General features: G+C 40.5%; 1 long non-coding RNA gene across 1 annotated transcript in view; it reads left to right on the forward strand.

Moving 5' to 3' along the window:
• The window catches only part of LOC115343694, a 216,492-nt gene extending 206,454 nt beyond the window's left edge, over nucleotides 1–10,038 (forward strand). Inside the window, exon 7 of the long non-coding RNA XR_003924246.1 lies at nucleotides 9,983–10,038. This is a non-coding gene — a long non-coding RNA (uncharacterized LOC115343694). The remainder of the gene's footprint in view (nucleotides 1–9,982) is intronic.
• The last annotated feature ends 204 nt before the right edge of the window (nucleotides 10,039–10,242 follow it).

Genomic DNA, 10,242 nt, shown 5'->3' on the forward strand with positions numbered 1-10,242 from the left:
ATTGCAGCAGATTGCATGAAGTCGGATATGTGGCAAACGATGTTGCTGTGCACACCAGCGGAAAATACACCTACTTGTCAGACGAAAAGAGGCCTCAGTCTTTCCGTGCGTGCTTTGTCAGTAAAAGAATAGTTGATATTGTTGATGCTATATGAAAATGTGAAGTTACTGCCTGTAAAATGTCAAAGTTAATGCCTGTTTGAGAGGAGACCAGAAAATCTATATGTTTCAGTCTCAGGCTGCATGTAAATTTGTTGCCAAATTTGTAAAACACACTGCTGATGGTATTTTGTCAGCTGTGAATCCTGCAGATACAGGATTACATCCTGGCCCCACTGAAGCTGGAATTTGGGAGTTTTGGTCATTTACTTAAAGACTGAGCCATAGCACCAGCGAATCACAATGTACATGGGGTTTTGAGATAGCACAAAAGTAGTGCTCACAACAGAAATACAATTCTGTCCCACCACTGCTCCTTATTCAGCGTCTCCTGTGGTGCAACCTTATACAATCCCTACTGGGACATCTTCCCGTACTTCCTCTTTTTCTGTGCTTTAAGGGTGTCAGGCAAAGAGCTCTGAAACCCATTCTCCTTTGACTTAGCTTTGGTTTAGAAGAGTATAACTATGTAAGCATGAACAGAATTTATTCTTATTTACAGATGATAAGGCCTAGTAGGTAAACTACACTTGAGTTACACCACACTCCAGTAAAGCCAGTGGAGTTGCATCAGTGTAGCTGAGAAATGAATGTTCATTTATCATTCCAGCACGGGCTGTCTCCAGTCATTGTTTTCATCTGCTGCTGCCTCTGAGCCACCAGCTCTTTCTGCCTGAGAATGTTTGAATCCTTTGTTTTCCTCACCACCTAAACTGTATCCAATGGGCAACACATTTTCCCTCAGATATTTAATATTGATTAGGTAACTGAATTTAAATTCTAGAACTATGAAAGTTTGGAAACATCTGCAGACATTGAATAAAGTCTGTTTTCTCTTCCACAGTCTGCGAACAGCTGGAATCCTCAGCCTGAAAAGCCTTCTTTGTTTCCCAGGTTTCCATTACACATTTTTGTACCACACATGCAAACTATCCAGGCCTGTGAAGGAGGGACAATTCTTATTTTTGTGAAAGATGTTTGCCATTTTCCATTCTGTGCTCTTCAGACCCCTCCTTGTCCAATAAATGTTAAGTTGTTAAAAACATTCCTATTTTTCCCTCTGCAGCTATATTTTTAGTACAGATACTGGGCCAAAGTTTGGTTTTGCACCAAATTTAATCCTGTCACACACAATTAACTTCAGCAGGGTTTCTCTAGATTTGTATTGAGGCATGACACAAACTTACTTGTTGTTAATCTCTCCCATGGAAGCTGTAGAGCAAATAGAGTATGTATTAACTGCGGTACCTGCTAATAATTTTATCAGTAGCATTGGTGAAGAGCTTTATGTTCCTTTTTTTCCCTCATATTTGTAAATGTAAAGTATATTAGGTGAAGATTTGTAGACCTTACTCTGCAATCTTTTATTGAACGTAATTCTCATCTTGATATGTGACTTCACTGGTGTTCCTCTAATTTTCCATTATTAGACCTATCAAAAACTGGTCTTTAATAACATGCCGGGCATGTTGTTAGTGTATGAAATTCTTCTGTAATTAAAATGTTACATAGATAACATTTGCTTTTGAGTATTCATCAGTAGTCTGATCCTAAATCCTTGGAAACATAACAGTGTCTAGTCAATGTCTGTCTTATTTTGTCCAAGGTAACAGAATTCTTTTCAGCATGTAGTACTTGGTTAAGGAATCATTGAATATAGATAGAAATGTCTATGAAACTGAGTGATCCCCACTTCCTAGAGTTATATTACAATATTTTCAAACCTGGTACTAAAATCAAGATTGAGTTACAATATGTAGATATTCTTTGTCCTTGCAATTCTATACTTTTAGAAAAAGAGAGGGACTGTAGAAGGTTGCTTATTTTACCCTTTACCACAGGCAGGATGAACTGTACTGTACTATACTGTACTTTTAGCTATTCCTGACAAAAAAAATCCAGCTTGATACTAGAAATGTTCCATGAAAACTCTGTTGCTTTCCCATGCCGTTTATTCCAGGCTGAAATAACTTGATGCTTGATGCTTTGAAAAGTTTTCCTGTGTCTTCTCTGAATGTCCATCTTTTTTCCTGCCACAGTACGCTGTGGAGAACAGCATATATATGTCCTCTTTGCAGCAACTTCTTGCTTTTTGGAGATTGTGCATTCAAAACTTTTTTTAATAGGCAGACAAAAAGATTGTGATAATCAAGGCATTTTAACTGAAATGCAGATCAGCCTGGATTCAAAGAACTGCCTTTTGGGGACTGTGTCTGATGATACTTGAAAAGATCTGGAACAAACATAAGTAGAGCATTTATCTGTGCCATGCTTTTAGTCAGCCTTCTGCACGATCTGGGGAAGTTACCAACTCTAGATTGACTACATGGAGTTTTTTTAAGGATAGACAAATCAGGATCACATGGACAGCAATGTGCAAAACTGGTATTGAAAACTGCCTTAAAATCATGCATCTGATATAACACAGACGAGAGAGATCAAAAGTAGTCCTACAACCAGGGATATTGATTAACTAAGGTATGTCAAATTTTTTTGAATGGCACCACCAGAAGGAAAATGAGAATAGCATACACTAGTGGCCAAACTAGTTAAAAGAAAAGTTTTCTAGATCTTAAATCTATTTTCACTGAGGGCCCAGGTTAACGACAGGGTCCTGAGGTTTTTTTTATCAGTGTGGAACTAATTTTTTCAGAAACACATTTCAACTAAACCCTCACCTTTCAATCCGTGTACACAGTCGGAATGTAATGGAATTGACTGCTCATAGGGTAAGTTCAAGCACAGATTTTAAAAGCAAAGCTGCTTCATTATTATTAAGTAGATATGTTGTATTAACGTCACATTTCTCCTGCCCTTTCAGGAGTATGAGATCCCTCATTTCAAAGTCACCTTTTCAAAAAGGCTCCTGTGTTAGCTATTTACATCAATTTCATTTCCTAAAACTTCCTCCTCTTATCTCTAGATATTCTGTCCCCTCTGCCTCTTTACACTGACAGTATTTTTCTTGGTCTTAAACAGAAATGTGACATCTCTGGATTTTATTTTACTCCAGTCAAGACAAGAAGAGCACAGGAGCTCAAATAAATTATAACTCTGAATAACACTAGTTATAAAAGAATGCCAAAGCTTCTTGGCGAACACATTTGTGAGCCAGAGCCAGAGAACCAGAAACTAATGTCTAGTAAAAGATGTCAGATTCAATTCTTGCTGCCAATGTCTGGCGAGAAAAATCTGCTCAATAGATGGTTTACCTCATATGACCCAGTTGGCACTCAGAGCAAGGATGCCTAATCATCAGAAAGATAGTGCAGGTACATTATAAGGAAAGCATGTAGTACTTCCCATACATCCCGTTTCTTGCATACTATTGTTCTCTGGATTTTAACACTAGGCATTTATCCATAACAGTACTGTCAGGGGCTTATAGGAACCTCAGTCTGCTTAAAATAGTGAAATATTTGGGATTTGAATCATTGCTGGCAGTGGATGCTAGCCCAGTGGATTCAAGAGAGCTTCTGCTCTTCTTCACTGACACTATATCTCTTTGACTTCATTTTCATAAGGGAGTAAAATTGTAAAGTCCCTGTATTTCTGTGAAAAGAGTAAACTTTCTTTCCCTTTGGCTTCCCCACTTCCAAATGAGACACGTTTTCCTGGTTTGCTATCTCTTGCAAGTGATTTAAATTCCACAGACTCTTGAGAGTTCTTTCTGTCTCCCCAAAGCCACAGGTACCTGGGCAAGAAAGCAGTTTAATTTGCTGCTCTGGTTGAGGCATGTATGTGTAACAGTGTTCCTCTAAGGGAAAAAGACCAGAGAAGGATGCTAGCCCACCTTTTGTAAATACAAACAAGGCTAATCATTCTCATGATAGCCAGCCAATGCACGAGTGACACTGTTGCGTTTTAATGGATGTCTGCAAAGATTATGTACTCTCTGCCTGGTAACTGTGTCCCCTACTTCCATAGGCAAAGCTAAATATTGCCACCCAAGGACCAGAGAGCACGACCTGCCTGGGACTGGCTGCTTCTGGACTTGGAGAAGGTCAAGAGAAGAGGGAGCTGGAATACAGTTTTCTGCTGTGCCACTGTTGCCATAGAAAAGGGTTGGCTAGAGCTGGCAGTTTAGACATGCACAAGCCTCAAAACACAGCATAAGCTGCAAGCATGTGTCTTTCGTTGACCAATACAGGCACACCAAGCAGTAGGTCCATGGCTGCATTGTCATCTCCCAACATTTCACTGACCTAGGGAACTGCCTGTGTGGCCTATATCACAGCCAGCTCTGAAGCTGAGCAATCAAAGCCTTGTACTGAATTGTACAGTGTTATTTTAAGGGTCAGAACACATGATTTCTGTCAAATCCATGAAGTAGAGCTAGCCACATTTCAGCTCTGGTTCCAGAAAGTTGGGAGATTGTGTGCCAGACTTTGGTGGCTTATTGGAGCTATTATTGCTCAGCCCAGAAGGAGCCTTGAGTAGGTCCTCACCTGTACTGAGTGTAATGGAATGGCATAAGAGCAAAAACTGTCAGCAAGTTTATCTGATTAGTGGCTAATTGGCAGTAACAGGAGCTCATATCCCAGAACTGTGACGCCAGCACCAAAGTGACATCTCTGAGAGTATGTCTCAGATGGCCCGATAAATTAGAGATGGTATTTTAAAAATGTAAATTCCCTCAGGCTATATAGAAGCTATTCCCTATATAATAAGGTCAGCATGCACAAACTGTCACAGCTTGGCAAACACATGCTCTCCAAAAAAGTCTGAAAACAAACTAAGTCCCATCTTCCCTACTTACTCCTGAATAGATCTCCATCAGGCACTCCATTGCCTTGACAGCTTGATCCTAGTGAGGCCAATCAGATGCAGTTGGCTATATTTAAAAAGCAGATACCAGCACATCTGTCTTGCCCTCCTTGACAAAAGAGGGAAAGTAAGTTGCAAAGAAAAATTCCTGGACTCTTGGTAAAGGAGCAAGACAAGCAGGTCAAAATTTATGCCTACTTACCAGAGAAAGCCCAAATAATGTGAATACCATCTGAATTCCCTGAATAACATTTCATTAACATTCCAAGACAGGTCTAGAAAGCCAAGAGATCAAATCAAAGCAAGAAGGGCATGCCCAAAATGAAGCAGAACTCAAGTTTGACCAGTTAACACTGACTGGCAAAATGTTAATCAAGACAAAGTTGCTCAGTCCTTGCATTGGTCAGCAGGGTACCATTCAGGAGATCATTTCTCTGTGATGCCCAAAATGTGCTCTGCTTTGGTATCAGCAGCTTCTGTGGTCATCAGAGAGGCCAGTCCACATTAGGGCTGCCCAGCACGTTTAGTCCAGCTGGCTGGAGACATGCCATTTAAAAAAAAATAAATTGTTTTCAGTGCTGCTTGCAGTGTTCACGCCTGACAAGATTTCTGACTGACTATGCAGCTCCCAGATAGCAAAGACACAATTTTCAGTTTATAAAATCTGATGAATAAGCTATCCCCTGGGGTTTGGCAGGACTTACTAACTGCCTGAGATCTGCTGTAACTTTCTCCACTTGGCCTAAACTCTCTGATATGGGATGCCTGAAAGTTACACAACTAAGAGCCATCTTTAACCACTCAAAAAAGCAGACTTGTTTTAGAGACTGAAAACTACAGTTCCAGCAGGAGCATATGGGAACAGTTGCCATGAAAATCAGGCCATTGTCATAAATGAGTGCTTTAGGCACACAAGTCTGGAAAAAAGGGCCAATAAACTGAGCAGTATCATTGGTGAATGACCCGCCAGTGGCATTCAGTCGAAAGCTTGGAGATAGCAGTTTGGATTTCATTCATTAAGATTTGCATGCAACTATTTTTCCCATCTGCTGTTTAAGGAACGTTATGGAACAACAGTGAGACCTTTTTTTTTGGTTTGGGTTCTGTGCTTTGAGTGCATTTTTTATGAAGCATGTATTTGGCTAATAGTTGCAATTTCATCAGCGGCCTCTTTGATGACTTGCATTTTTGAAACAGATGCTTGTGCTGATGGAGTGACATGTTACAGGGTTAAGTGGGCCCTCCAAGACAGCTCTGACTGCCTGCTGCTGGGGTCACTAAACTACTTCAGTGGTTTTATCTTAGCTCCCTGAATGACACCCCTTCTAATGGTTTTAGCCTTCAGCCACATTCTTTTCCTTCCTAAGAGACTTTTCTTGACTTTACCATGCATGCAGAGGACAGTATTCTAACAATTCAATCCTGACTCCTCGTCTTTTTTTCAGAGGCATTATAATTAACCATATCCATGGGTTACATGTTGGTCCACCTGCCAAAAACCAATACACAGCAGCAATGTATATTGTTAGTCAAATTTTCACAAGCCAGAGTGATCTCCCAGTTTGCAGCCATCTCTCATGAAGAGATGCACACATCTCCAGTCAGCACTTAAGGGAGCTTGCAAGGGAAGAGCAGTCCATCTGCCTACTCAAAGTCTCCAGGGACTGGTGTTCAATTCACAGTTTATCAAGGCCATATTCTTATGTTTCTTTCTTTGTCATTTGATCTTTCAGTGCTTCAGATCCCTCTCTGTATGAGAATAGTACAGCCTCCCTCATCTTACAGTTTGTTGTTTTAAGGTGTAACTTTTCAAGGACTGGGACGCACTCTAATAATATGGTAAGAAGTACCATAACTTTAATCCTGTCTACAAACTGGTCTGTCTATGCTTATGTATCTCCCACTTTTAAGCAAACTTGTTCCCAAGGAGTCAAAAGTGTCATTCAAAAAAGAGTTGTCTCTCTTCAAGGCTTCAAGGAAGTCTCACTATTTGCCCTCCAGGTATTCATCTATTCCTCTTCAAGTTCACCTTTCAGGGCGTGTTGTATGAGAGTAAGATAAGAGCAGATCCATGTAAGTCTGAGGTCCTTGTCATGGTCCCTTTGTCACAGTGTACAAGTACTTCATAGTCCCTAGGATAGCTACCCTTCACTGCTGTAAAGTAGCTAACAGCTACTAGCCCTTTCACAGGTCCAGGTGTGGAATCTGGCTTTGTTAAGCACTCACATCCTTTAGCTTTCCCAAGAAAGGGTCTCCCAAGCACTAAACCTGTGTTTCTGCATATGCTCAGGACAGCTTCTGATTTGGCGAGGCTCATCCACCCCTAGATCTGCTGTTCAAGAGTTTAATCTGAAGTCTCTGGTAATTCCTACCCCAGCCTTCTGCTACAGTCTAATTCAGGTATCATTTGTAAACTGGTTTTGGTAGGATTTATGTATTGCAGGTCAAGCCAATTTGTAGTGTTAATAATGCTACTGTAGGAGCATTAGCAGATCTCCAGGGTTTTCTCCTGAGCAGTTCATCTAGTTTACCTGGAATTCTTGAAAAAGCATGTATTTCTTCTACTCATAGTTGATGTCCAGACATCATTTTGGCTAAAGCAAAACATCTGGATCTCCTGAAGGTGTTTCCAATATCTTCTCACCAGACAGGCATTACTTCCCATAGGGCAAAAATACTACTGATCAATTTGTCCTTATGCAAGGCAACAAGAATTTACTGGGAACCAGAAACCACCCATCTGCACCAGAGAAGACATAGGTAGAATACATTTGGAAGAGAATGAGCATACAGTTGTAGAAATGGCAGGTTTTGAGATCTAGGAGGCATGGGGCTTTGTGTCAGTGCTTCAGGAGATGGAAATGAGGGGGCAGAAAAGAAATGGAGGCATTATATTCCAGTTCCCTGTAACAAGCAATAAATAAATAATATCTGATGTTCAGATTACCCTATATTTGTTAAGTATGGTGATCGATAAACCACAGCTATAGATTAAAGTCTCTGGCAGTTTGAAATTCACTCCATTTATTTAGAGAATGAATGGAAAATATTCTTAGTCCCAGCACCTGCTGTTGAACTCCCCTGCTTTTCTGTGGTTTTGCTATTACACTTTCCAATTTTAAAAGAAGTGAAGCAGACTAGACACAAGATATTGTCAAATGCCCAAGGTAAATAAACTGGAAAAATATTAAGAAAATTATATATAATTTTCTGTAATAGCAAAGGGAATATTAAGTGAACAATATTAAATTAAGAAAGGATTCTGACAAGAAAGGTAAAAAGTTGAATGGTGTCCCTTTAAAACAAATGCCCAATATGTCCACTGAATCCTAATGAGTGGAATCTTTCTGTATTGCTTCAACACAGAATATGGAATATTAATCAATCTTAATTTATGCAGTAGATTAATTACACATTTTTAATGTGAATCAGATCTCTCAGGTTCTGTACTTACAAAAATCACCTTTATTGGCCCCATATGAGAGCTTGGTGCCAAGACCACCCAGTGACATGGCTTTACTTTGAAGGATGGAGGAAACTGTGTAGTCTTAAATTCTCATGCAAACGCCGATTCTCAAATTCCTAACTTACAGAATAGGAAGATGGAAATTCATAGCAATAAATTACAATAAAAACACCCTTTGCACCTAGAAGAGAAAAAGTCACTTGTGAGGTTCCCTTCTGGGCTTTCCTGTGCTTCTCTGGGATGTCCCCAAAAGGGAACAAAAGAGCTCATCTTAAAGGCAATTATCACACATCCACTACTTCCAGCCCAGGGCATTATGTAGGTGCTTGAGAAGCTGCATCATTGAATCTATTCTGCTATTCTGGAAGGGAAAGGCCTAAAATGGGAAAGAAGGCCAGTACCATGTTAAACTACTTAAGAGGTCAAACAAAATCTGACTGCAGCCAGCAATGTTTGGATTTTTCCTTTGGCTCAGAGAACAAGCTGTAAATCATCCAGCAAAAGTGTACTCTACAAGGGGTCAGAGGAAAAAACATCTGCCCGTACTGGGCAGCCACTTCAGTCCCCTCTTGTTGCCAAGTTCCTAAAAAGTGCCCAGAAGCACCTGGTCTGATGCACCAGGTCTCCTGCTTCTTCCTGAGCTGGTGGGTTCATGTCCACCCCAGACCCTTGTGCATTAAACGTGACATGGAATATACAGAAAGAAAGGGAAGAGCATTCATGAAGCATTTGCTTGTCTTTCTCCTGACAAGGCTGCACCTCTTAGGTTAAGTTTTTAATCCCATTTGAAGGGGATTGTGGAAACCTTGAGAGGGAGAGCGAGCTCCTCACTCCTTTGCTGGTTTGCGTCCAGTCCACAGGCTTAAAAATCAAGTATGTTCCAGCCTTACCCTGATGACAATTTGTCTACTAGCAAGAAAGAAGATAAGATTCTTGGTTCAGTGGAGAGCATAAAAACAGACTGCTTCCACTGCATTCCACTCAGTAGAAAAACCAGCAAAGCAGGAGGTGGTGAAACCTCCCTGGAGAGCATGGCAGCATAAGAAAAGTGCATGGCATAGGGAGGGGTGATTGCATTAACATTTCCTGACCCATGTTTTTCCTGTGAATATATATTAAAATATATACATAGTTTTGTGTCTGTGTATTTATCAGTCTCCAAAGCTACAAAAAGTCCAGCATTTGTCAGTAACAACAGGGAAGGACTTTTAACAAAATCAACTATTCTAGACACACTGAAAAGAAGAGTTGTTTCATAGATGTGGGGAAAACTTTTTTCACTTTCATATAGCTGTAGCTCTACCGCGTCTGGGGCTGATGTAAAGCAAACAAATATAAGGAGAACTCCATGGTGCACCGAGCATGCTGAACTTTACAGCTACCTGCACTCATGGCGTTTTTAGTGTTTCAATATGCTCTGAGGTGACAGTAATCTGCAAAAGGGATGGAAATGATTTCTCATTTTTCTCTGAATGTGCTATCTACCAACCTGACTTTACTGAAAAGAATTTAGATTGGAGCCGGCCCGGGTATTTGGCTAATACACAAGCTTCCTGCCCTCACCTTGAGGTTTTTTTTTTTTTCCCCTAGGCATAGAAAAACTCAGCAGTCTGCTTAAAAATGAAGAAGTCGTGACACCTAGCGGTGAGTTAAACACCAGTAACTTCTATTTCCTACAGAATTCACACTTGTTTTCCATAGGCACATTGTTCTCGCTCAGATTGTGATGTGAGAGAGAGGTGTGGGCATTACCCTGGTGACTCTAGACATCCAGGCAGCCCCTCATTTCTTTTACAGTCCCATGCAATGTGTGTGTGTGTGTCTTGTTGAATCAGACTCCTGTGCCTCTT

This window comes from Aquila chrysaetos, chromosome 7, assembly GCF_900496995.4.
Source record: "Aquila chrysaetos chrysaetos chromosome 7, bAquChr1.4, whole genome shotgun sequence".
NCBI classification, from domain to species: Eukaryota; Metazoa; Chordata; class Aves; order Accipitriformes; family Accipitridae; genus Aquila; species Aquila chrysaetos.